The 26,524-nt window shown below is 40.3% G+C and overlaps 1 protein-coding gene across 1 annotated transcript in view; it reads left to right on the forward strand.

The window, feature by feature from the left end:
* Positions 1–624: 624 nt before the first annotated feature.
* Positions 625–26,524, forward strand: part of ZPLD1 (zona pellucida like domain containing 1) — a 65,445-nt gene continuing 39,545 nt past the window's right edge. The window contains exon 1 of the mRNA XM_066568765.1: positions 625–660. The gene's annotated coding sequence lies outside the window, so the exon portion shown is untranslated. The remainder of the gene's footprint in view (positions 661–26,524) is intronic.

Raw genomic sequence — 26,524 nt, forward strand, 5'->3', positions numbered from 1 at the left:
AGCCTATTTTGATTTAAATCTCTTTCTACATATTATTCTATTTTCTTTCATGAGGGTTGAAAAATCTTTTTGAGGAAAATTTTGGATTATTTTGCTCATTTAGTTTACTGAACCTCTGACCCCAGTCTAGGTGCTGTACAGAAATAGGTATGCCCTCATCAGGTTCTTTCAGGTCTTGTATCTGTGAGGGAGTGTTTTTGCTTTTCCTGTGGCAAAACTTCCTTACACTGAGGCGGTAGAACATATCAGCACCCCAGAAATGTCAAAATAGAGGTAGAGTATCTGGGATAGCTCTGGGGTTTTTTCCTCCCTCTCCTCAGTGAAAATGTTTTCCAGTTTTAATTATGAGCCCTGGATGTGCATCTTGAGATTTGCAGCATCTGGAGCACGGTGTAATGATTTCTGCTCTGTGACAGGCATGCAAATAAGCAGCAGCTTAAACTTGTTCCCTATTCCTCCTGGTGTCTGTGTCACTTCTGCACGCAGGCTGTTTCCTCAGCCCATACACATATCTGCCTCCTTGTGTGAGTGTAAGAGACATATTTTCAGACTCCCTTAGATTTCAAGGCAGAAGGATGGATTCTCTTAGGGGAAAACCTTACATGGCTTCAGTGGTTGACTTCTTGAATTAAATGGGTATTTCTAATTGGATAAACTCAAGTGAGTCACGCAGCTACATACGATAGGGGAGGGAAGATTGGCACTGAACTGGTTTGTTTATTTGCTAAAACCCATGGATAATATTCTTCATAGTACCAAGTTTTCACTCCCACTTCCCCGTCCTGTCCATCACTTCATATATTGCCGGGGATAGCTCTAAATGGAACAGCTGTGCCATCTGCCTCCAAGATTATTTCAGTCCTCACTGTTTTGGGATAAATTTCATAAAGTGTATTGCACATGCAAACATTTAATTGAACAAATGGGAAGCCTCTCCAGTTAAGAAATCTTTGCAAATGACAAGTAGTGTCCAATTTCCATTCTAATGGTTACTCTGGGGCTTTAAAATATGTGTGAATTCATCTAGCAGGGGCTGATGTATATTGGAGGCAGATGGCTTGGTTCTGCAAAGAAGAAATGTAAGTGGCTTTTACTATAAATCTTATTTTTTTTTTGGCAGAGGGTTGACACAATAAAGATGTGACTATTACTGAGAGTGCTCTTTAATAATCATACTACCTTATGTTTTCCCTCAAGAATATGGTTAACTGACTAGAAAAATCTATTCTGAATTTTTATGTTTAACTATAACAAACAGTTTAGGAACACCCTTTTCTTCCTCTAGGAACAAGACTGAAGAGTGGGCAGGTGATTAAACAAAAGGCAAACACCAGGCCTTGCAGAAACACTGCAACCTCTGGAAAGGTGTTGGACCTCGTGAGAAATGCAGCCCAACCACGCTCAATGTCTTTGCCGATCCAAGGACCTTAAGACCAAGCTTAGACCTCACCTTCCCTGTAGATTCTCAGATTTTTAAGGCAGGAAGTTAGGAAGTGGGCAGTCAGAAAATATTTGAAATGTTTCTCTTAAAGCTGTGCTGATGACCTTTGCTTTAAGCTTCAATGTCTTATAAATCTTAATGCTCACGAAAGCTCAGCTGAGGATTTCTCTGTTGTTTGGCTGAGTGGGCAGAGACAAGAGTTGCTGAACGCAATGGAGATGAACAAGCCTATGGCATGAGTAAAGGAGGAAGGTCTTCAGAATTTTGATAGTGCTTGTCTGAATTTGCATTCAATGAATCCATGGAACCAGGATGTATAATATAAGTTTAGCTGTTGTCTGTGGCTTTGAGACACTTATGATAGCTTAATGGAATAAAACATGAACAAGTATAAATTTGTCAGTAAACTTAACTGCACAGTAAGGAAAGATCTTGTTAGCAGGAGCAGGAAGGGTAGGCACCCCTGGTTTGCATAACTGAGAATGTCTGCGTGTTTGCCACAAATTTGATCAAAACTGCATAGTCATCACACCTTTCTTCTCAAGGTTTACTGAGCTACCCTTCTTCACTGATATTTTCCCTCCTAAATAATCTCTCATCATTATGTTTCATCCTAGCTCAGGATTTGGATGTATGTATGGATTTTTGTGGATTCTGGTGCTAGGATTGTAAAGATGTTACTTGGACAGTTTCTGGAGCTCTCTTTGGAAAGTTGTGAACAACAACTGAGCTCTGGAGTTAATTTTAAATCTATCGTAAAAATAAAGGTAAATGTGAAGAGAGAACTAAATGTGCTACCTACCCTGGGGACCAGCACTTGATATTTAATACAAAGAAGACTTGAATTAAATCCTAAAACTTTCAGCAACTATTGAAAAACCCACAACAATTACGCACAACCTCCAAGTAACAATTATCCAGTATCAAGTCTGGGCTTATGTGTTTGAATTTGTATACTAATGAATACTTGCATATATCAAATATTAAAATAGCCTTGTCAGGGCTCTTTTATAAGAACAGACCGTATTTTTGAGTCTTTAAGTGAATTTTTTCATTGAGACAGGTTTTGCTAGAAAAGGAGACAGACACAATGAAACCTTGACAGACTCCTTAACTGGGTAGTTTTGGCAGACTAGTGTCCATAAGCCTTCTCAGTGATTCTTATTTTAACTATAATAAGCAGGTATTGACTTTGTTGTAATCAGTATCAAGATTCATTGACCAGAGAGGTAAACAGTGGTGAGAGCAAAGCCAGTCCTCAAGGGATGGTTAATCTCTGTGGGGTGAAAGGGAAGTCAGTATTACATGATTGCAGTGTAAAAATTTCTTTTATATGCATGCACAAAGGAAAAAAGGAAGGATAATCCAGAAATATAATGTAGCTATTTCAATGGACCCTGTGTGTAGATTCAGGTAATGAAAATTGATTATTTTACTAATCATATTCTACATGTAATTTTTTTTTCTTGTGGTGCAGTCTGAATTTGGATCAAAAGCAAACAAAGGTTCTGAGACAGGGTGACAAGTAGATGACACTGCCCAAGTGTTTTTTCTGCTGGGTGGATATAACCCTGACAAGTGCTAAATATTGTTCTCTCTGTGCAGCAGACTGTTGGAGTTGCTGTTACTGCTTACTGCAGAATAACTAAGTGCTTGCTGCTTCTCAGGCTCGAGAGCCACAGTTGTTACAGCAAGGCAGGATCTATCTTGAAGCTGGCTGGTGAACTGGTCTGTGCAGACCAGGTCTTCTGGCCAATCTTCCTAAACAATTACCTGACTTTTAACTGAGTCCTGGTTTTGAACAGTGCATAGGTTTTTGTGTCATCTTGCTCCCTGCCTGTCCCTTCCACGGCCTCTGTTCAGTTCTTCTCTGGTCCATCTCTATCTCAGCTTGGGTACAAAGCTTAGAAACTAGCTTACTTGATGACTGCTCCATAGTTTTGAATGCCATGCCATCTGAAAACAATGGTGAGCTTTTGGAGAACTTATTTTGGACAGGCTCTTGCAATTCATGATTTGTACAGTACAGCAGTAATATGGCACAAAAGAACCATAGGGTCACAGGGATGCCAAATAACTGCTTATGAATGTCTGCAAAATGTGAAGTCTTGCCTTTGTCCTAGGGAGGTCAGTGGTCTGAAGGGTGCTTCTGGGCTTCAGAAACAAAAGCAAAGCCATTTTGAGAGCCCCCTGTAGCATTTGCCCTTCTGCCTGTGTCTGAAATGGGATTTGCCTTCTGATGAAGCACCCTGCCAGCCCTGCTGCTGTGGTTCATGAGTCACACTTCTTGATGTGCTTTCTGAGGGAATATTGTCAGCTCCTAAACAGCTAGGTAAAGATGGCTTTTCACTAGAAAACAAAATTGGCTGTTCCTGATTCATGATTTGTTATTCCTCTTGTGTGGATATAGCAGCCCAGATTTTCACTCATTCACTTGGGGAGTAGAAATGAAGTTGTGTGACTTGGGAACCTGCTCAAATGCATTGGATAATAGGCAGTGAACAGTAAAAGTGAACAAGCTTGCGGGCAAGCCCTTAGGGTGAATTTCCTTCATATAAATTATTCAGTGAGTAATTTGTAAACAGCAAAGATATTTGTAGAGGATGGATTTGTTTTGAATTAATCAACAAAGTAAAAATAGGTTTGGAAACACTGGACCATTTACTCATGAAAAATAACTGGACTGACTCTTTTCTCTCAGGATAGTCTGCAGGTTTCAAAATTCACATGTTTTTAGAAATATGTAAAACTATTCTTTTAGCACTTAGTAACATCTACTTATCTACCCATCAGTCTAAAAACACATGCACTTTTTGCATAAAAAAAATAATTTAGTTCTTAAATAGGAATATAACTTAAGTGATGTAGATATAAATGCTTTACATGTGCTGTATTCAGATATATGTACATACAACAAAAAACATTGAGGTAATTCTATAAAATACATTTTAAAAAGTCAATAATAAGAAAGGAAATACTATCTTTTCCACTGTTAATCATCCTGGCAGTTCATCTTCAACCAGACTTTCTGTAGGTATAACATCCTAGTAGGGCATGTTTTGAAAATTAGCTTCAAGTGTGGCTCTTATTTGGTGTTATTTCAGGTTTATCATGGTACAGGATGGAATTAGATCAATAAAACTAGTTTAATATGGTGGCAATGTGGTTCTAGCTATTGTAAGCTCTGTCAGCTCCTGCTGTCCTTTTTATCCCACCCCATTGTTGTAGTCTCCAGCTACCTGTTTTTCTTCAAGAGAGAACTTCTATCTCGAAAAACTTGCTTTCTTGACTCTTTAAATGTTAAAGCAATATTTTTGTGCAATACACTGCAAATTCCATAAAATGTGAGCCAGAGTACTGAGAGGTAGTTATCCTTGGTTGTCTACAAGTTAATTTCCTTCTCTGAATGTTAATCTCTGGACTTCAAGGTAGTTTTCCTGCATGGGCAATTATTTTCAATCCAGCCTTCTTATCAGAAGTTGGATAGAGCTCAGGAAGCCAGACTGTTTTGTCTCTTCAGTGCTGTCCCAACCCAGAGATTTTCCTAAAACGAAATGTTGCATCCAATATTGAGAAGCACAACGAAAGAGGTGCTATTTATCAAGATGTATGTTAGAAATAATTGTAGCTAGATAAAAAACATGAAATAATTGAACATTTCCATCCAGGATTAATAGAGCTGAAAACCAGGAGCTGCATAATTGTGACTAACTTTATTAAACCTAGGGTTTCAAACAGTTTTGTTGAAAAGAGGAAGAGAAGGAATGATACTTCTGCAAAATATTGAGGGTTTTGGTGTTGTGGTGTTTTGTTTTTTTTTTTTAAGAGAGGAGATTGCTTGTTTTCACGTAGCTCTTTGAAGTAGTTTCCTAACACTCTGTAGTCATGGGATTATATCCCGAAATGAAGAAAAAACCCCCAAAAAACCTGACACATTGTGTCTACTACCATGTTAGGGTTTCTATTGTCTGACATCTCTATTTAATAGTAATAATGATAACCTCTGTTACAATTTCTACAGAAATTGGGCATTTCCTCTTTCCTGAGGTAGGATTAATTGTATTTTAGGCAAGGAAAAATTGAGCATAATAGTGATCTGCTGAAACACCCACTTGTAGAGAATTCCAACATTAGGGAGTAGATGCATTACTGCCAAGAAAATATTTAAAAGAATTTGAAAGAAAATACTTTAAAAGCCTTATGTAAAAAACTTCCTAGGCAGGAAACTGTACCCCAAGTGCTCATTGCTATGTTTGCATGTTGTGAGTGCTATAAATTGTTAAATATGTGCCCCCTTAATCTGTCATGAGAGTGTTGATTTGTCAAAAATTGATCGGCAGGCCATCACAGATTCATGCATCTACTTTTTGCCACAGAATTGTAACACAGTTTTGTTTGAAGGATTCTAACACAATCCAAGTTTCTTTTTTTTCTGTAATACAAATGAGACTGAGATATGTATAACCTGGTAAAAGGGAAGAAATGCTTTTTCTAGAAGCCCAGTATTTCAGTGTGAAGTGTTCGTTTGTCCCAGGAGCTACTTGCTGGAGATGTTGTTGCTGTTAGCACTGAATGGATGTTCAATTTCCAGGCTCACAGCAATAGACCTAAAGAATGTTGCACCAGCATGACTGTGTGAGTCAGACATGTGGCACTGGACTAACAAATTCATGTGCTGAGCTCAATGTTAATCAGCTTCTACCCTCTGAATTCCTCACATTTGCTTTTCAAGTATGTACTATCCATTTTATGTAAAGAGCAGATGTGCACTTCCAACATATGGTGCAATCAGAAAAGTCCGGAGGACAGAAGAGTTACACACTGCCCATATTTTATTAGGGTTTGCAGCATACTGATAGCACATAGAGCAACTCTCAACTTTTCTGTCTGTTGCTTTGGAATATCCCATCTCTTTTCTTGCAAATTACAGTTAGAAGTTGGTAACAATTTGACATTACTTCCATTTGGCAGAAACTTTTTTCAGGTTTTACCTACTTGTGTTCTTTGTGATGCAAATGCAGTAGCTGTAAATATCTCCCTCACTGTCTCTGCTCCCTTGTTCTAACTTTTGAAACAGTGACCTTTTTTTTTTCTTGTGTGAAAGCCAGAAATAATTTTATTCTGTTAAGATCTCTTGGAAAGATGGACTTGCCTCGCTTCTGAGCTTCCTTAAGGCACTGAGGGCAGCCTAAGGATATTGTAGGTCTTGTAAGAGCCCTGTTGTCTGAATTCAGCTTTGTTGTACTTTGGTGGCAGCAGTCAGTGCCAAAGTGGGTAAGATGTATTGCCCACATTGCAGGCTGTGTTTATAGTGTGTTAAATCTAATTCTGGATCCTTTAGCCATATAAACCTCCTGTTCTGCTGTTCTGCCTACAGGCTAAAATGTTATCCAAGTATTTTTTTTTTTTGGTTATCCACATCAGAGGCTGATCAGACTTTTGCCCTTGCTAGCTTGTCTTTGTGGCTTCCTCCTGTGCCCTTCACAGTGAGAAAAGCAGTGTAAATTTGTTCTTGTCCTGAGGCAACATTCACCTGGGTATGCCTCTCTTCTTCTGATCCAAGATCTTGGAATAAGAAGTCTTCATTAGGACTTGGAGGTTGGAGAAGGTTTTCACTGCAGAACTCTCTCATTGTTCATGATCAAAAAAAATCAATCAAAAAAAGCGGCCAGAAGTCAGAAAGCCTAGTTAAAGTTGAAAAATAATCCTTATTTCTATGGGGTTTTGATTATACCATGTATCTGTTCTTCACAGATACTGAGCACTCCAAATCTGGTTGGCAAATGATGTAACTTCCAATGCTGTCTGATCAGAAAGCTTCTGAATGACCCTGTAAACACATGGAAACTCAGTAAAAAGATTGTTTGCAGTCCCACATGTGGGCATTGCCAAATGCTGGGGCTAAATGAAAATAACTAGCAGCTGCATGCAGAGCTGTTTCCTCATCATAAACATATGGACAGAGTTCCCAGAGGAGAGTAGAATACAGCTTGTCAGGGTTTGAGATGACCTTGTTGGGTTCCACCTGGGAAAGTGGATCTTGTTGGGCTTCTCTGCCCCTCTTCTACTTTGTTCCCACTTGGCTCAGAGGGTTAAGCTGAAGGGACCAGAGAATTTTGTATCATGACTTGCTGCTCTCTTGGTGTGACTGTAGGAGGTCAGGGGGGTAAGACTGCCTGCAAAGCTCCTTCTGCAATGCCTGTGCACTGCTCTCCCTTCTCTGTGTGCACTTGGCTCTTGCAAGCACTAAATAGCTGTGACAGACTGATGAACAACCAGAAGAGCAACCTGTGGGCAAAGGCTGGTAACTAAACTCCTGCCCTGGGGCTTCTGCTCATACAAGATTGGAACTGGAGGAATAATAGCAGAGACTCCAGGCTCTTGTGTGTCCCCCACCCCCAACTTATGCATTGTCTTTGAAACACTGAAAAGGGATTTCTGGGGCCTTGTCTGAAACATGATTTCTCTCCTGTCCATTACTCCGCTACTGCTATTACATGTGTATCAATTTTCATCTTTCTTTCTTTTTTGTAAACCCCCTTTTATCATTGGGCATTTCTGCCTGTCTCATCTTATAGGTGTGTGGTGGGAACCAACTAGCCTTTTGTTTTCTGCAGATGGAAGGAATATGACACCAATGTACTTTTCTGGTATGTTACCAAAATTAACATATTTCCTTCTCTGCCTCTTCCCCAGTGTTGGAAGAGTGATGGGAGTGATTTGCCTTGGTTCTTTAAATCTGTGGCAGGAGGCATCAGGGAGAAGTATATGACTGCATGTTCTGCAATGGCACAAAGCTGAGAGAAAAGCTGCAAGGGTAATGTTCTGTCCTTAATCTAATAATGTTCCTTGTTCAGTATTAGTGGAAAATTACTCTTTCTGCATTCCTTCATATTGCTCTGTAATAAACAACAGCATAATACTGAAAATATGAAGTAATTTAGTAAGTTCAGGTTTTGTGTCAGATAATGGATAACTATGCACAGGAGTGTAGTAAGTCTTGAATGACAGTTTTATTTGATTACCAAGCCTGAATGCAATGTTCCACGGCACTGCTTTACTGTAACACCCTGTCATGCTGTAGGAAGTCTGATTGCCCTCAGATGTGGCTGAGCAATTCTCATTTCTGTGGCCTCCTGTCTCATCAAATCTGACAGACTATGCCCCAGCAGTGCTTGGGTGGAACCTCTGGAGAAGATTTATGTGGGATAGTGAGAAGTCCTGGTGACTCAAACCCATCATCCCCACCTAGTCCAAACTGAAACAAAGTCTCTGAGATAGTGCTCAGTAAGTTAAGGTTTGATGCAGTTTCCATTTTCAGGTGTGATGTACTGCTCAGACTCGTGCCAAACATTGAGCCATTAAAATAGGTTCTGTAGTTTCACTTATTTTCTTTTTTTGAAAATTAAATTAAGGATTTTTTTCAGGTATCCTTTCAGTGTCCCTTGGCTTCATTGCAATGATCAGTGAAATGGTTTCTAATGGAGTAGAAAGGTAGCAAAGTACTTTGCTGTTTTTATTAGAAAGTCACAATTACTTAATAATTATTTCTCAGACACTGATAGGCAGATGGAATGTGTTCCTTCTCTCGTGCTCATTTTTTCCATTCAGCCTCTTACCACTGTGCTGCTTTGGCAGGGTGACTTTGAGCAAAACAAGAAGACATTTGCCAGCTTTCTAATGAACCACTGACACTGTCCTTTAATCCTGCCTTGAGAGAAGTCATGGTATTTTGCTTTGGCTTGAAAGAAGGCAGCCAAATGTTGTGACATTTTGTGATGTTTGGGAGCTGGGAATGAGATTTTGTCCTTAGGCACTGAATTAGTTAACTGTTACATTTGTTTTGAGTCAATAAAGTTCAGTATGGATTTACTGAACACCCTATGGGTGTGGAAGGAGTTGCACTTCAGGTAGTTTGCTGTTTTCTTTGTGGAGATTGCCAATTTTAACAAAGATTGTGTTGTACATGGTTACTTTATTGGGTTTGTTCACAATTTGCTGATTTCAGTTTTTAGATTTTTTTGGTAAGAAGGTTTTTTAATTATTCCTACATTTACCTATATTTAAGGAGGTATAAAGTTAAATGGGTTTCCAATTATGTATTTTGATTCTTTTTCCTTGTTGTACCTCTTTGACAGAGATCCTGGGACAGGAGGAACTATTTCTCAATTATAAGATAAATTGCTGGAATGCTCTGTGCTAAAGATTGAAGCTATATAAAACTACTTTGCTGGAACACCACAAGGACAAAGAACCTGCTCTTTGCTAGTGCAAGAGAGAAAGATTTGAGGCCGGAGAGGTCATTTGGATATGCTCCTAACACCACTGTCAACTCATAAGACTGCAGTAAAAACAGCATTGCATCAGTATCACGTTTTTCAAAGTGTGCTGTAAATGGTCAAAATAGGGGCTTCTCTGTATCCCAACCAGTGGATAAAATTTATTTTGACTTTCAAAAGGCTTTTATTATACACATTCATAGAAGAGGGCTGAGAATTCTTGGTTAAAGTGTGAGAGGAGGGGGCCTTAGAGAAGAAGGAACAAAGGCTGAGAATAAATAGCTAATTCTCAGTGTGGAGGGAGGTTAATAGTGGGGCAGACCAGCTAGGATCTTGAAAGGAGTACGGGAAGATCAGAGAAGCTGTTTTAGAGAGTCCATCACCTACTCTTTAACATCTTATTCACCACTGAGGCTAACTTACACTTCTAAGGAAACTTCTTTTGTCTCCCTAATTAGACTGAATGTTAAAAAGCAGCTGGAACTTCTGCAGCTAAACTGAGGCCAAGCAGATGAATATTGAGGTTTCAGGGTCCTATGAAGGCAGTATAAATACAATGTGATGAGGGCACTTGTTAGGCAGAGCTCCTGCCTTCTCTCAACACTTGTGAAGAGAATGCAAGTTTGCAGGATTTGATTCATGTTTTGTAATTCTAGAAAACGCACTTAATAGGGAAAACCAGCTAAACTTTTTGTTTCTCTTTGAAGAAGGTGTTTCTATACTGTTAGGCCCAATAACATCTCTTGACAGACACCAGCTGTTGTGTTGTGTGTTTTAGTGGTTGATTTATTTAGATCACATCAGTGCATTGAGCAGCCAGTGAGGAGACCAGTGATATGCAGCCTGTGGACACAGAACGCAGATGAGAATTTTGCTCTAAGGAGCTGTAAGTCAACATGAAAAAGGATGAGCATCACCTTTTTTTTTTTATCCACTTCTGTGGATTTCTCTAATGTGGCTCGTTTTATACATAATGAGGCTCATTTTTGCAGAATGCTGTGTTTGGATTATGCATGTCATGTGTTTGAGGAGAGGAGATAAGGACTGGAATGAAGTAAGGAATACAACCTGATTTACTTCTGGTCCCTTTAGATTTGAATAATACTTACTAAGTCAAGTATTTGGCCCCAATTCACTTGGCAGAATGAGCTCTCTATACTAAGGTTATGTGCTAAATATACCTCAATGTCCTTATTTGCAACCAGCTATTAATATACTGCAGTTGAGTAAATAACACACAATCAGGGATACATCCTGCAAATAGAATCTTGTTTTTCACCTTTGGAAAATACATGAGCAGTATAGTCATCTTGGCACCAAGATCTGCCTAAGTGTAACACTTGCTTTTTGCAAATAAATCCTTAAATTCTAAATTAAATCCTTAAATTCTCAATTAAATCTTTAAATTCTTTTTTTCAACCGTATCTGCTAGCATGACTCAGTGGCATAAACACATTGGAAAGTGAGTGCAAAAGAGGTCCATGTGATCAAAGGAAGTCCTTGTATTTTGAGACTTTAATATATAAATATATATGTATTAAATTTTTATATATAGTATTCACACAGATCTTAACTTTTACTCAGGGGAGTTGCTGAAGTTATCATGTCTGTGAGGTGTTTGGTAATATGATGCCTAAATTCAAATTATACTTTAGGAATAAAATTATACTTTGGGAATGGCATATTTTTTATCGTGTATTTTTAACATGTATTTTTGGTCAGAAACTGTATCCAGAATGCAGCCAATTAGAGATTGCCCTGATGGTGTAATGGCCATTGGTTGCCTGAGGAGAAAGTGGGTGGAGGTGACAGAGCATTGCAGGTGCTCCACTCTATTGTCTGCATTTCATCACGGCTTTTAATCAACTCTTGCTCCCCCACTTTTCTCTCAGAACATCAAACTGATTTTAGAAAAAAGTGTTAAGCCAGGAGAAATCCATTCTTTGTTCTTGAAAAGGTGACAGTGAGCACAGACGTGATCCCCTGTGCAAGTGCAGATAGAATTTCTCCAACACGGCCAGATTTGTCTATAGTTAATAATGTGATGGGGGCAGATCATGGCTGAACTGTGTCTGTGTCATTTCAAGGGATTAAAATGTGCCCACTGAAATAAAGCGCTCAGCTTGCCCAGAGGAGGCAGGATATGGCCCTGAGTGATGGAGGAGCTGGTATTGCATGTGAGAATGTCAGGCAGAAAGCCACTGGAGCCTTAAGTGTTGATTTTTTTCCAGCTGGATTTAAGGAGTTAAGTCCTGTGTCTAGGACCTTGGTAATGGACTCCTTTTCCTCCTTTGGGTGTTGGGTGTGGAAGGTGGGTGTGTAATAGGTACAAGCAGTATGGAATATTAATCCCAATATTTCTGGGTGGGACATGCCTGGCCTCGTCTGACTCTTGCTGCTGGACCAAAGGCAGCAGCTGTGGTGTTTCACCCCAGAGATACCTTTAGCTGGCTGGATGCTGCAGCTGGGCACTTGGAACAAATCCAGGCATAGTAGAAACTCAGTTTACCTCTGGTGGAAAAGGTTCAGGCGATGGTGAAGAGAAAGGAGAGGATTCTGCTGTAGAGTTTTAATCCAGAGTTTTATTCCAGGATGATAGACCTCTGAATGTTGTAACAGCTCCCAGAAGAATCCAGACTGCATGCTCTCATGTCCTTTTAAGCCCTGAGAACAGGGGGAAGGGAAGGGACGGGTGAGGCACCAACCAGGGGGGAGGAGGGGAAGGCTCAAGGGATAAAGACACTTGGACAGGCCAATGAGCCTGGACCTGAGGGGCATCTTTTGAACTTCTGCCAACCACAGCACAACCCTGCTGGAATGTTAAGATTGATGGACAGCACTTAGCAGGAGGGCAAAGGGGGAGGGGAAAGGAGAGGTTGGCACACGTGGGGGGTTGGGATAGGTGAAACAGGAAATGGCATCACACTGCAACAAAGCAGCACTTGCGCGGAGGTAAAGACAGCAGGCTTTTATTTATTTGGGTCCATCCTTAAGCAATGGATGAAAACATCCATGAGCATGGAGAGCAAAATTAGGATATTCAACAAATATTGTCCTTTCAGTTAAGCAATAGGCTGAGTTTTAGCTTAATTGTTAAATTTCCTTATGACTTTAGCTTCAAGTCACCTTCTGTTACTTTCCCTTATTGCATGTAGATGCAGTACCTTATGCTAGAATGGCTGAGTTTACTAAGACCATCTGACCTGTATTATAGAGAACTTACACACATCAGAATACTAAGTTGTGTCTTTGGTGCCAGTAATCTACACAACCCAACAGGCTGTGACTGCATTAAATTGCTGTGATTTTTGACAGAAGAGACCTTGTTTGCATAAATCCCTTGAATACCGATGGGAGTGTGATTACAGCTTTAACAAAGGGAGAGGTTGAATACAAATTTGGGAGGGCCAGAAAGTGTTTAGTATCTCTTATTGTTTTCATTAGAATTCTAAATCTTATTCATGCTGGTGACTCTGATCTTTATATCAATGCACAAAAAGAGAAGAACAGAGGAGCAGAAAGACTTTTCTCTTTCGACTGAAACACTGATTTTGTTATCGTGTTACCAATGAGGGTCCATTTGGGATATTATTCAAGCACAGAGATCAGTACTGGCCTTTTGTAAGAGCCCTTAAATGTTTGGAATACATTTTCCCTTGAGAGAGATAACCAACTGCAAAAAAATTAGATTCAAAAGAGGAGATAGAGAAGGTGGGATTTTGCTTTGCACATTGATGCTTTCTGGCAGAGCAGTTCTGCTTTAAGCTTAAAGCTACCTGCATTCTTTTGTAGCCCTCTATACTTAATAGCTGGGTTCTGTTTTCTATGTCAGGTTTTGTTCATGAAACAAATTGGCAATTAGCCACTGGCTGAGGCAACAAAGCGTATTTGTTTGGGATTAAATGTGGTGATTGGGATGTGTCTTGCTATTTGGTTTGAGATCAAAAATACCAGGTATGTGGGGTTTTTAACCAAATAAGTGAAACAGACTTCTTATTATACTTAGACTACCCATTCAGTTTTATTTTCTATGTCCCTTACTGCCTCTTGTTGCTTCAGGGGTGGTAGAGGTGCCTTCCAGACAGACCTGGACAAACCTGAGAAGTGGGCCCACAAGAGCCTCATGAGGTTCAACAGGACCAAGAGCCAGATGCTGCATTTCGGTTGGGGCAATCTCAGACATGAGCACAGACTGGTAGGGGAATTGAGAACAGCTCTGTAGAGAAGGACTGGGGTCTTTTCATGGATAAAATTCTGTGAGCCAACACTGTGTGCTCACAGTCTAGAAAGTGAACCACACCCTGGACAGTATCAAAGGCAGCGTGGCCAGCAGGTGTAGGAAGGTGATGCTCCCCTCTACTCAGTCATTGTGAGAACCTTACCTGAAGAACTGCATCCAGCTCTGGGGTCCTCAGCACAAGAAAGACTGGAGTGAGCCCAGAGGAGGGCTGGATGATCAGAGGGGTGGGACACCTCTCCTGTGAAGAGAGACAGAGTTGGGATTGCTCCATCTGGAGAAGAGGTGGTTCCAAGGAGGTATCATTGTGGCCTTCCAGCACCTACAGGGGGCTTTAGAAAGAAGAGAGAGAGCAACTTTTTACATGTGCATATAGCAAGAGGACAAGGGGGGAAATGGTTTTAAACTAAAAGAGGAGAAATTTAGACTACACATTAGTAAGAAGTTCTTTAATCTGATGGTCATGAGGCACCGGCACAAGTTGCCCAAAGAACTTTTCCATGTACTTTACAGGTACAGGATTTAGAAGCCCTTTTCTAGTTCTAATCATTAGTTGAATAAAGTTGTTTAAGAACTGTCCTGACTGTCTGGAATGTTCTGTACGCAAAATTACTCTCCATACAGGCAATGTAATGGTATACTTAATCATAAATACATAAACCTACTGACATAGATTTTTCCCATGGACTTCCACAAATGGACTGGGTCTATTTCTGTCTTTTTTCCCTGCTTATCTTCCTTCTCCACCTTTCCAAGCTAGAAGAGCTGCCAACAAAGGACATTTCTTCTTAAAGGAATAAGATCTGAGTAATTAAAATAACCTTTTTAAGAATTACCATGGGTCATTAAACAGCACTGTAGAGAAAACAGAAATATAAATAGCATTATTGGTTTATGCTTTTATCAATACATACTGCCTCAGAAGTGAGCACTTTACTTTAGGTCATCAGTTTTGACAATCCCAAAGAAACTGTTGTTAAACGAATGCTCCTAATCAATAATGGAGGGTTTCTAGGTATACATCTTTATTTTAGCTACCTTTTTTGTGCCAAGTGTATGGACTGCCATAGGTAGCAGCTCATTTACTGCAAAGGAGATACGAATACTATTGATCTTATCCAGTGAATGTGCTGCTCTGCACTTTCATAGTTTCTCCAGCACTCAGTTCCATAAATGCTACCAGGGGATCATAAGCACAGGATCAAGAATACTTGCAAGGCCAATTGTCAGTCTAACAGCAGGGTGCAGTTGTGTTACCTTGTCCAGTATTATTTTTGTCACAACACTGACAAAGATGGATACTTCAGCAGTGCTCCTGTGGGCTCCAGCTGACGCAGAGGTGCCTAAATGAGTATGGGCAATGTAAAGGACTGGAGTGTGTGTGTGTGTGATCCATGTGTGTAGGAGTGAAAGGCCATAGGAGTGGGGGGAGCTGAGGAGAAAAGCCCTGCATTTACCTGTCTTGCCAGTTCCTTAGTACCAAAATCCTGTTGTCTTTAGGTGCCCTTGCAGCTTGGAAGAAGCTGGACTGCAGCACTGTGCTGTGACCACTCTTTGTGCTTGCACAGGTTACATGACAACAGTTTGACACAACAGCAGCTGCCCTCACTGGTCACAGGAAAATGACAGATTGCTGTCCAAATATTTCACTGTATTAGTCCAAGACTAATGTAAGAGTTGTTCTGTGTGATAATTCAAAGCAGAATGATGTTTGAAACTATTCTTGCTCTTCTTTTTTGCTTTCCAAACAGAATGATGTTTGTAACTAAGGAAGAGCTGGTGTCCTCTGTTATATTAAAAAAAGAAGATAAAAAGATTAAGAATATTGAAGTAACTCAATGTCTTACTACTCTGTTACTGCTGTCTTTTCTCAGATTACTTCAGAATGAAGATGATGCTATTTCTAAATTACTTTCAGCTTTACTGTAGTTACTAAAACTGGAGTTTTAGAGATATTTAAGCTGAATATCAGCTATTTGCAAGTTCCTAGTTTTGACTTTCTTGCTATACAGTGACATGGCTAAAATGTCACTGTACAACCCCCATGGCTATTTGGGGTTCATTCTGATTCCCAGTAGACCACTTCTGCCCTAACATGCTGCCACCTATTTAATATCTTGGCTTTTATCTGGGACTCTCTGAGCAATTAATCAGGAACCATTGAAGTCTGTGAAAACTTGCCACATTCCTTTATCATATGTTGGCTTGAGTAGCACTCATCTGTGAAGGGAATTCTCCTCTTCTTCACATTTTATTTGCTTTCATAGGAATGAGAGCCACGAATATCATGTGAAACCTAGATCCTAACACAAAGAAATAAATGAAGGCCCATGGCCAGCACTCGTTCCTCTGATCTTCTTCCATCTCCATAGTTTGCAACATAACACCTTCTACACACCTGATTAATACTCAGATGTTAAAAGTTGAATCTTGCAGATTTTCAGCTCTATACTCAACAAAACCAAACCAACCAACCAAAGAACAACAACAAAAATATATAAAATCAAACCAAATGAATAATCTTGAAATTCTAAAGCACTTCTTTTGGTAGCCAAAAGTAGCCAAATGATGGGCATCAATGTTCAGCTTGCTAGGGGAGACTGGTGTTGGCTGTAGGCAGAATGAAATAAGTGATTAAGGAATTTTTCTTGTGTGCAGAGGCTGGGACTGCCTGAATATATGGAGGTTAATCATGGGAGATGTTGAAATAAATAAACAAAAAATAGTGTACAATCATCACCGCTGTGTCAGGGAATGAATGGGACAAATGATATGCTGGATTTTTTCAAATTTGAAGTGGTTGATTATTACATTTAATGGCATACTTGTTTCACCTTGTTACTAGGTTTTATGGAGAAATACTTTTAATAGGGAATAAGTATATAGGAAACATTCTGTAACTTGAATTTGTCTAGTTTTGATTTGAAATGTAGCTTGTATAAGCTCCTGTTGATAGGCATGAAAGCAGATATTTATTTTCCATTTGTTTGATGAAATTAGTGGACTTGAAGGAATGTGCTTCAGGCCAAAACTTGATCATCGTATCCAAGCCAAGTGTCAAACATGAATATGGCTTGAAAATAAGCAGTGGAGAGAAAACATGATTGGGGATTTGCCTTGCAGGGTTGCAGCAGTGTCTCTCAATTGTCAGCGTCCGGCTAGCTCCAGCACTGCTAGCAGCACGAGGGGGCACTTCTCCCAAGAGCTGGCTTCGGGATAGCGCCTAAGGCAGTGCCCAGCTTGCGGCTGTAGGCACACCTTGTGCAGGACAGAGTCTAGTAAAGGCTGCAACCAGCGGAAAGAAGGCGGTGGACTCCAACTGTGGATTAATGCAGGCTTTAATGAATTCCGGAGGGACTGACAGGAGAAGACAGGGGGAGGGGGTGACAGCAAGTTTTAAGGGGTAGGGAGAACAAGGGAGGTGCCAGGCATTGGGCCAATGGGGGTACAGTGGGGAGTGGGGTCCAAGGGATTGACACGTGGGCAACACCAACGGGAAACATTCTGGGGAGGGGCCCCGGTTCCTCAGCCAACCATCGAACTCTCCTGCTGGAACATTCTAGCAGTAAGGGTGGGGAGTGAGAGTGATTGGCGGGGTACTGGGGAGGGATCAGAAGAAAAGATACAAGGGTTTCCAGGGAAACCAGGGCGGAGTTTAGGGGATACATTGTTGGCTGAGGTGGAGCCAGGAAGACAGACAGCTCCAAAGGCAGGAAGGGAGAACTGGGGCAGAACCATTTTCAGACAGAAGGGGATTGGAACAAACCAACCTAATAACTTAACAAAACACACTGCAACACAGGGTCCCTGCTGCATTAGAGATAGTGTTTTTCACTTATTTGTTTGTTTTCCATGTGAGAGCTTGCAGAGGGGCCCATCTTGTTAACTTCTTGACAGGGCTTTTGCTTGGTCCCTCTGTGGGATGAAGATACACATCTGGCCCAATTCCCATTAGCTAATGGGAAAAAAAGAAACGCTGTCTGTGGGTGTCAGCCCTGATAATTCAGGTTCTGAGGGTCTGTCTGAACTCAGTAGTTACCTTCCCAGTTCTGGATCTCTGGGGCTAGGATCTTCCCATGGAAGCAATCATCTGCTTTGGCTGGCACTCAACTTGCACTGAATTGCATGAGACCAGCAGGGAGAGTGGGAGAGCTGTGGCAATCTACTTACACAGGAGGTAATATTTCCTTCCTCCTTTCCTTGTGAAAGGAAATATTGTCTTCTCTTTGCAAGCATCTTGAAAAGCCTTGGGAAAGACCTTGCAAATGTTGTCTTTGTCTTCTATGTTTAGGTATAGTAGAGGAAATGTGTTATACTTGAATATCTGTATAGAGGCTTTGCCCTGGGAGGTCCCGGTTGTCCTTGATGGGCTGCAGCTGTGATGTCCTTAATTGGGCTGCAGCTGTGACCAATGAAGATAACTGGGATAAAAGGGGGTGGGTTAGCCAGTCAGGGAGAGCCTTGAGGGAGCCCTGACCTGAGAGAGAACAGCCTGCAGAAGAAGGAGTCTGTGCTGTGAAGATCTGCAGCTGTAAGAATACACCAAGGAGGTATGGACTTTAGAAAGCTGATAACAACAGTATGGGACTCCAGAAATAGAACAAAAAAACGATTGGTGACCCCAATGTGATAGTTAGCAGAAGATGAGACAGCCATGAGCTGTGGTGATAGTTGGTAGAAGATGAGACAGCCACAAGCTGTGGCAGCCAAGAGCTGTGAAAGAACATAGCCTTTGGCTCAAGGAGCTGTGAAAGAGTATGGCCTTTGAGCAAGGAGCTATGTGGGTTGTACATGGCCTTTGAGTCATGGGGGAATATGTGTGTTGTACTTGAAGTATTGTATGTAAAACCTGGTTCTGTAAGTAAAAGAAAATGGGGAAATATAGTAGAGGAAAAGTATTGTACTTGAATATCTGTATTGTGGCTTTGCTCCGGGAGGTCCTGGTTGCCCTTGATGGGCTGCAGCTGTAACCAATGACAATAACTGGGATAAAAGGGGGTGGGTTAGCCAGTCAGAGAGAGCCTTGATGGACCTCTGACCTGAGAGAGAGCAACATGCAGAAGAAGGAGTCTGTGCTGTGAAGATCTGTAGCCGTAAGAATATGCCGAGGAGGTATGGACTTTAGAAATCTGATAACAACAGTGTGGGACTCCAGAAGTAGAAGAACAACGTTTAGGAACAGGAAAAAGGAGTGGAAGGAAGCTGTCCTTTTGCCTTGACTTTTGGAGGGGAAACACAGCTTATAAATAATGAAACACTGGCACTTGCATGAGGTGTGACATAAACACCTTTCTCTGCCTATCTTGCAGGTGAACAGCATTGTGGATTTTTGTTTTACTCCTAAGGAAAAGCAGGGGGAAAGACTGGTAGAGATGCCAAGACTAGACTACAGCCTTCACACCTTGTGGCAAATAGTTATGGCTATAGACACTTCAGATTACACAAAGGCTGTGTCATTTCTTGCAGGCATGTGGCACAGCTATCATTTCTCTGCTTGAGCAGGGCTGTCTCATCAATCAGTGCTTGTGCTGCTTGCCCAGACTGGGAAAAACATATTGTAATAATGACAATAATAATAGCAATCAAAATAAAAGGGCTACTAGAGGAGCATGATGAGCCCTCCTGTTGAGAATGCACTGTAAACATACTGACAAATGGAAATGTATGTCAGTCCTTTTAGCGCTCTGTTTCCTTGAATACGTTTTGATGATATAGCATTGCCGTGTGTTGTGTGGAGTGGAGAGTTGCTTCATGTTTTGTTCCATTTATGTGTGCTGTAATTATGAAGTGGGAATGGAATTTCAAGTTGTCTCTCACCTGGGGTGTGAATCTTCTGCTCGGAGCAGCTGAATGCATACATGCTTGGTTTCACAGCACCAACAAACAACTACATTAAAAGAGTGTTAGGGCTGTGAAATAAGTGTGGAGAGTAAGAGATGAGGAGTGAATCTCCAGCCCAGTGATGTGGGGTTTAAGGAATATCCAGCTACTGAACCACACTTGTCTGGTACTCAGCAGAAGTTTAATACTTGGGGGTATGTTTCTGTGCTTATTTCATTACTTGAACAGATTTTCCCTGGTATTTAAAGTCCTGTGTCAGCTGACAGTGGTGGGCTGGTGCTTCTCTGGATATTCTATGCTTTCCTATTCTTTGAAATAACCGAAAGCAAATAACTTAATGAAACAACAAGGGTGTGTAAACAGTGGATGCCATGCACAAGAAACACTTGTAAATTTATTCACGTGAGCTTGTACTTGATATGTATTTACATTGTATAGTTATATACAGCTAATCAGTTTATGTAGTTGGCTATTGTCAACCATGTATTTATGCGTAAAGAAATACATGCTCTTTACTGACTAGAGTTTAGGTTTTTTTCAATAGATTGTATTGTAAAAGGAGCCTGAATATGAAGAACTTGGCCTTCAAAACAGCTGCTTGAAAATGTGGTGATTTTTATCCAAGAAATTTAAAGTACCTTTCTAGTTAATGCAGCAGTCAGATTTTTGTCTGGAGCTGTTGCTGTTCACCACATGTATGGTATTGTGTGTACAGCTCCAATGGTGTTTGGAAGATCCTGATTTAAGAAAATTGAATTATCTGCCTTCTCTTGTGAGGCTACCAGTGCCAATTGTTGTATTTCTATCATATGGAAGTCTTTCAAGTACAGTTTCACAAATAGACAGATAGTATAGCATTGTAAATTAGGCATGTTTTGACAACTGCTTTTGGGTTTGCAGAATTAATTTTGAGGTTTGGCAGGGCTTTTCTTTGCATTTTGAATGCTTATCCTTTTCATGTATTCTGCCTGCTTAAGAGTGCAGTTGTTCCTAGAAGTTAATGAAATTTAAACTAGTACAAATGCAGTAAGATTTTTTTAGTTAATTTTTCCAATTCTACTTCAAGATAAAGTGTATCAAAATTCAGGATATTTGTCCATTATATATTTAAGCTATCTGAGCCTCAAATATCTTGGTATTTCATAATGAAATGCAATCTTCTGAATCAGGTTTTTTCATCTCATCTTTTTGGTCTCTAAGAGCATGAATTTTGCTTTCCTTTTGTAATTATTTCCTTTTTTTGTGTGTGTGTCTGAACTCTTATCTATTCCATAGAACTGAAACACTTAATAACTGGATCCAGCAGACAATGTTTGATTGCTGTAAAAACCAATCAGTTTTATGATCACTTTGTCAACTGTTGAAAATATGATGCTGTAGTTTGCAGAGTAAATTTAAATAAGGCTATACAATAAATTCTCCTGTAATGCTTCTGAATTAGGCACAATTCTCAGATTCTAGAGTCAGAAGCAAAAACTGTAGGGAGACATATCTGCTTGAACCTCTCCCTTTCACAAAGGAAAACTGTTCCCTAGAGAAGTTGTACCTATTTCTGAAGTCTGAGCTTTGTTAGACTAACTTTTGCCTGAAATAAAAAAATTCTCTCCTTTACACAGCATGCTTCTACCCCCATCTTAATTGCTGCCAACTGATTTTATTTATTTTGTTTTTTGAGGGGCCAGTGTCATGTTCAGTCCCTTCAAAACAGAGAGATTTCCTCTGATGAAATGTGTTGTGTTCTACCGTTTGTGTCTTTGGCCACACTCAGCTTCTCTGCTGATTTGGAACTTAAACCAGAGACATAATTAACCACTAATGAGGCATGACTAAGAGTTGCATGCCTTACCCCACTAATAATGTATGACTAAGCATTGTGTGTTTATTGGTGTTCATCTAATTACAAATTTGATATTGATCATTGGAGTATTTGATGAATATTGTACCATTTGGGATAGCCATTTAAGGAGACTGTTCTCAAAGCTGATTGTGAAAGATTGTATTAAAGTAAGGACATTTGTTTCTGTACTTGTGCCATTTATATAAGGTGAATAAATTCCTAAAGGGAATGCATAGATCAAACCTGCTTTTGGCCATCGATCCAAAGCTCTGACTACTGTTTAATTTTTTTCTGCCAGCACTAAGATTACAAAACAAAATAAAAGAAGCCCAACAACTTTTCAAGGAGGCGTTAGAACCTGAAATAGAAAGAGCAGGGGAGGTGTTCTGTTGTGCAAAAGCTCAGAATAAAACATTAGAGGTGTTCCTCTGGTCTTCAATACAGATTTGAACTTAGAAGTCAGATTTATGCTGTTCTGAGACTGAATTGCAGCCTAGAGAGGAAACATACAAATGTTTCTGATTGTGGTGGAGGTACTAGTATCTGAATTCATGCTATGCAGCATGATACAGAAGACTCAGAACTTTGGTTTTGGCATTTGTAAAACATGATGCTGGTCATTTTTCTGCCATGGTTCTACACTTTGGTGCTTTGCAGGGTTTGGAACAATACCAGTTTTCATATGAGATATTTTTGCTGGTGGTGTTTTCCCTCTACTGTGCTTTTGCTTCATTGGTGTTTTTTTTTCCTGGAGGTGTTTAGTGACAACTCCAGCAAAGAGACTTCTCAGCAAGAAAACTTGACGTGGTACAATGTCCCTGTTCAACTGGTTCCTGTGAGAGCATTTCCCAGGCCCTGGCATAGGTACTTTGCAGCTGAAAATAAATGTATGATGGAGTAGAGTATTCATCTAGAGGCTGGTAACTGGGGTAATTAGTCAGCATAACAAGGAGTCCATGGCATTGGTGTGTTTATATCCTTCTGGTATATATAAGACAAGTAAGAATATTTCTGATTATTCAATAATTTGACTAAAGAAATCAAAATAAATTAAGAGTAGCTAATTCCTAAGATGGACTTCTGGATGATTGATAAAACCAAACATTATTCACAGTCTCAGAGGTGCATCTTTATGTATTTGCTCGGTGAGAGAAATAAGCATCTTAAATTTGGGAGCAGGCCAGCAGCTGTGCTGTGCTCAGTCCATGGGATGATGGGCTCCTGCATCTCCCATGCATGAGCAGCCAGCCATGCATCATGGCCATGTGAGGCCTGCTGCCTTTCAGGGAGCCATTGGTAGCAGCTGCAGTGAGAGGCAGCAGGAAATCAGGCTCATTTCCTTGGATGTTACTGAAAAGAAGGGTCCAGGTCTGTGGCTGTTGGGTGGAAAATCACCCTGTTCCACCTGTGACAGCCCAGCCCCACCTCTGTTTGGCTGGGTGAGCATGGTGGCATCACTGCCTGGCTCACAGCAGGGTCTGGGAGAGAGCTCTGTGTGGTCCTGCCTGTGGCTTCCAGAGGGGCCTTGGATCTGATTCTGTTTTTGTTTTGTCCAGGGGCACTGATGAATCCCATGACCAGGTCTGCCTCTTGTCCCCAGACCCTGGGACCTGGCTCTGAGGCCACCAGGACTACTGGCTGCCTTGCCCTGGCAAGCAGCTGGCCCTTTGCTGCTTCCTGACACTGAGTGCCTTGGGTGTCCAAATATACTGTGGGTCCTTGCAATTGCTTTCCTGAGGAATCAGGTCCTGGAAACCAGTGTTTGATTTGATTGTTTGTTTGTCTAAGGTGTTAGCTCTATGGGGGAAATAAAGTTAGTATTTCTGGTAGCTTGTGACAGAAAATATCTCCTTGACATCTTGCTTGCAGAGCATAATGAAAGAATGCCATGATGGCCCAAGACCTTTAGTAGTATAATAACTGTGGTTTTCTGCACAGTGGGGTCTAAAACATGATACATATGCCATTTCTTTTGACAGACATGCAGCACTTGAAAAAACTGGGTTTTCTTCTATGGAATGCTTCTTTACAAACCTGAAATGTGCTGATGGCATGAAATACTTTTAGTGAGATGTGAATGTGGGTACCAGCCAGGCCAGCCAGAAAGATATTTGCAACAGTTCTACATGTAAAACAACATGAAGCATATGCAGTGCTTTCCTTTGTGATGGGAGGGGAGAAGGTGACAGCCACCAAGCAAGAGATGCAGTGGAAACAGTGGTTTGTCTTGGGGTCATCATGCTGCAGGACTGTTTCAGAGGTGCTGGAGCAAGGCTGGGAATGGCTTGGATTTGTTCTGCTGTATGAAAGCATGGAAAAATTAAAATCCTGAAAAATCAGGACTAGTGGAAACTTCTTTTTATTTTTGCTTTTTCTATGACAATTTTAAAATTATGGAGGAATTGTACAAATTTTATTCATGTTACCCACATTAACCCAACATCTCACCCTTCAGTGAAGTCTCCTGTATGCGTCTCGTGAGTGGAGAAGAGAAGAATGGCTACATTTATGTGTTGCAGTAAAATGGGAAACTAAATTGATGGGGGTCAGTGGTAGAAGTTTTTGTGTATCATGGAAGCATAAAACCCACGTGAGTTCTGTGAACAACTCAGCTTGATTCCCATTGGGATGTTCTTCAGAGTTTGTGGATTCCTTTGTGTTTTGTTGTTGTATGGAAGAATGGAGATGCTTGTGGCAGTGACCAAAGCTAATGTGCTAAAAATGGAAAGTCTTGGGAAGGATGAATTTGTGGGCAGAAGTCACAATCTTGTTTAACTGCCTATACCATATTACCTTCCTGCTTCCCTCTTTTCAGAGTACTGGATTGTGTTGCTAGTTTGTCTGTACCAGTGCTGCTTGTAGATTACATACTTTTTTTTTGCCCTCTGTGCTTGCTTCCAAACACTCATCCTTCTGTCCTGACCTACACAAGACATATAGGCACTTCCAGCTTACTGTGCTCCTACTTAGTGTTTAAAAGGCCTTAGCCTGGATCTAAGCTGAGGTAATTTTTCTCCCAGATAAATAACTTAAAGGTACAAGTAATGAAATAATCATGTAAATATAAGACACCCTAATTTAGCAGAGCCACTAAATGGACTTCATCAACTATTTACTAGTATATTAAGAATACGCATGCATAAAAATAGACTGAAGTCTCAGCTAAGTCTCTGCCCATATTTTTCCTAATACAAATATTCAGATGGAAAACTTAAGTGGTCTAATACAAATATTCTGATGGAAAACTTAAGTGTTAGGTTGGCTGATAACCTTTTTCTTAAGGGCATGGGAAAATTGTGTGTCCTAATTGTTACTCCTATAGGTGTATTTTAGCTCCCATACTTCTTCATAAATGTACCATGTGAACTTAAGTCAATAAATGAACTCAGATGAAACTTATTAAAATCTAACTCTGTTCACATCATTAATTGCATGACGTTTTATATCCCTAGAACAAGCATCTCTACTGTAAAAGAACCTGCCCACAAGGTCATCTGTCCTTGCGAAGTTATGGATTATAAATCTGGCCCAAGTATTTATGCTGGTAGTCATTTTTGTTCTTCTCTTGCTCATAGTTCATAATATCTTTTAAATGATGGCATTATGGAACTTATTTTATCCCAATATGAGCATTTGAGTTATTTACAAGCTGAGAGCCCTTGCTTGGTACTATTAATGTAGATTTTTGAAATAAAGTAATGAAATGATAAAGTTTAGTGTGTGCATAGAAACAATGTGAGTATAATTAGAAGTAAGTGAATTCTGGAAGTAATTACTTTCAAACATTGGTATTCACACCCAGTGTATTGATCTGTGTTAATGTGATTATCTCTAGGCAGTGTCTAAGTACTGCAGCTCCCTTCTGTGATATTTCTGCTTTTCCTCTTTGTGCAAGCAGATGAGACTGCTCTTGTCATTACACTCTGTGTCTTGTTCCAGAGATGGGGGCTCTGCCTCATTGTCTGGTGGTTTGCTGAGTGTATTCATGCTCTGCTTGTACTCCTCTAGGATGTGAAAGTGCAGTTTTAGCTGGCTGTGTCAGTGTTGCCTGTTTCTTTGTTAACTTGTTGCTAAGTTCTTCTGCACTGACTTGTGTCTGTGCTCTTTCAAGATCCTTTGTGGCTTTAGATGTTACAGTTCCTTCCTCATTCAGTACTGATAATGTTGCCTTTTCCCTGTAATCAGTGATGTGTTCTGCTTAAAACTTAAAACATTTTCTTCATTATTTTGCTTCCTCTCAAGCCAGGTAAGAAATCCTAGCAAATATCTCTAAATATACCTGTTCATCTCCCTATTAAGGCTCTGTTAAGGCCTGAACACATCTTGGCTAGACTGCTTATGGTCTAAACCATTCCTCTTCCATTCCCAGAAAAGATGCTTCAATGTGACGACAAAGAGCATGGAAAGGCTGGGAGCAGGGGCTGGATTTATGGCTGGGAATGGGATTTATCTTGCCTGTTTTGCCTGCTGCTCCAAGACAATGGCCCAAGGACCACAGCTCCTCATGCTGCTGCGTGGGGTCTCGTGACTTTACTGGATGTCCTGTATGTAAGCCACATGTTCTTGTGGACTGCAAATATAATTAGTAAGCTTTTGGGACAGATGCTATCATCTGGGTGTTTCTGCAGTCTCTGGCATAAATGTAGGATTGTTACAGTAGAAAGAGTATATAATTGTCAATGGATTTTATAGACAGTGCTTTATTTAGTTAAAGTTCTTTAACCAGAGCTTTAGCTGAAAGAAAATAGAAATACAAAGCTGAAAGAGAATTGAAAATGTTATTTATTTAAGAAAAATAAATTTTAGTGTGGACTTTTATAAACTAGTGCATTATGTTGTATGTTCTTTCCATATGTTATTTTTATTCTCACTTATAATGTTTGGAATTA

Source organism: Molothrus aeneus, chromosome 2 (genome assembly GCF_037042795.1).
Source record: "Molothrus aeneus isolate 106 chromosome 2, BPBGC_Maene_1.0, whole genome shotgun sequence".
Classification (NCBI taxonomy): Eukaryota; Metazoa; Chordata; class Aves; order Passeriformes; family Icteridae; genus Molothrus; species Molothrus aeneus.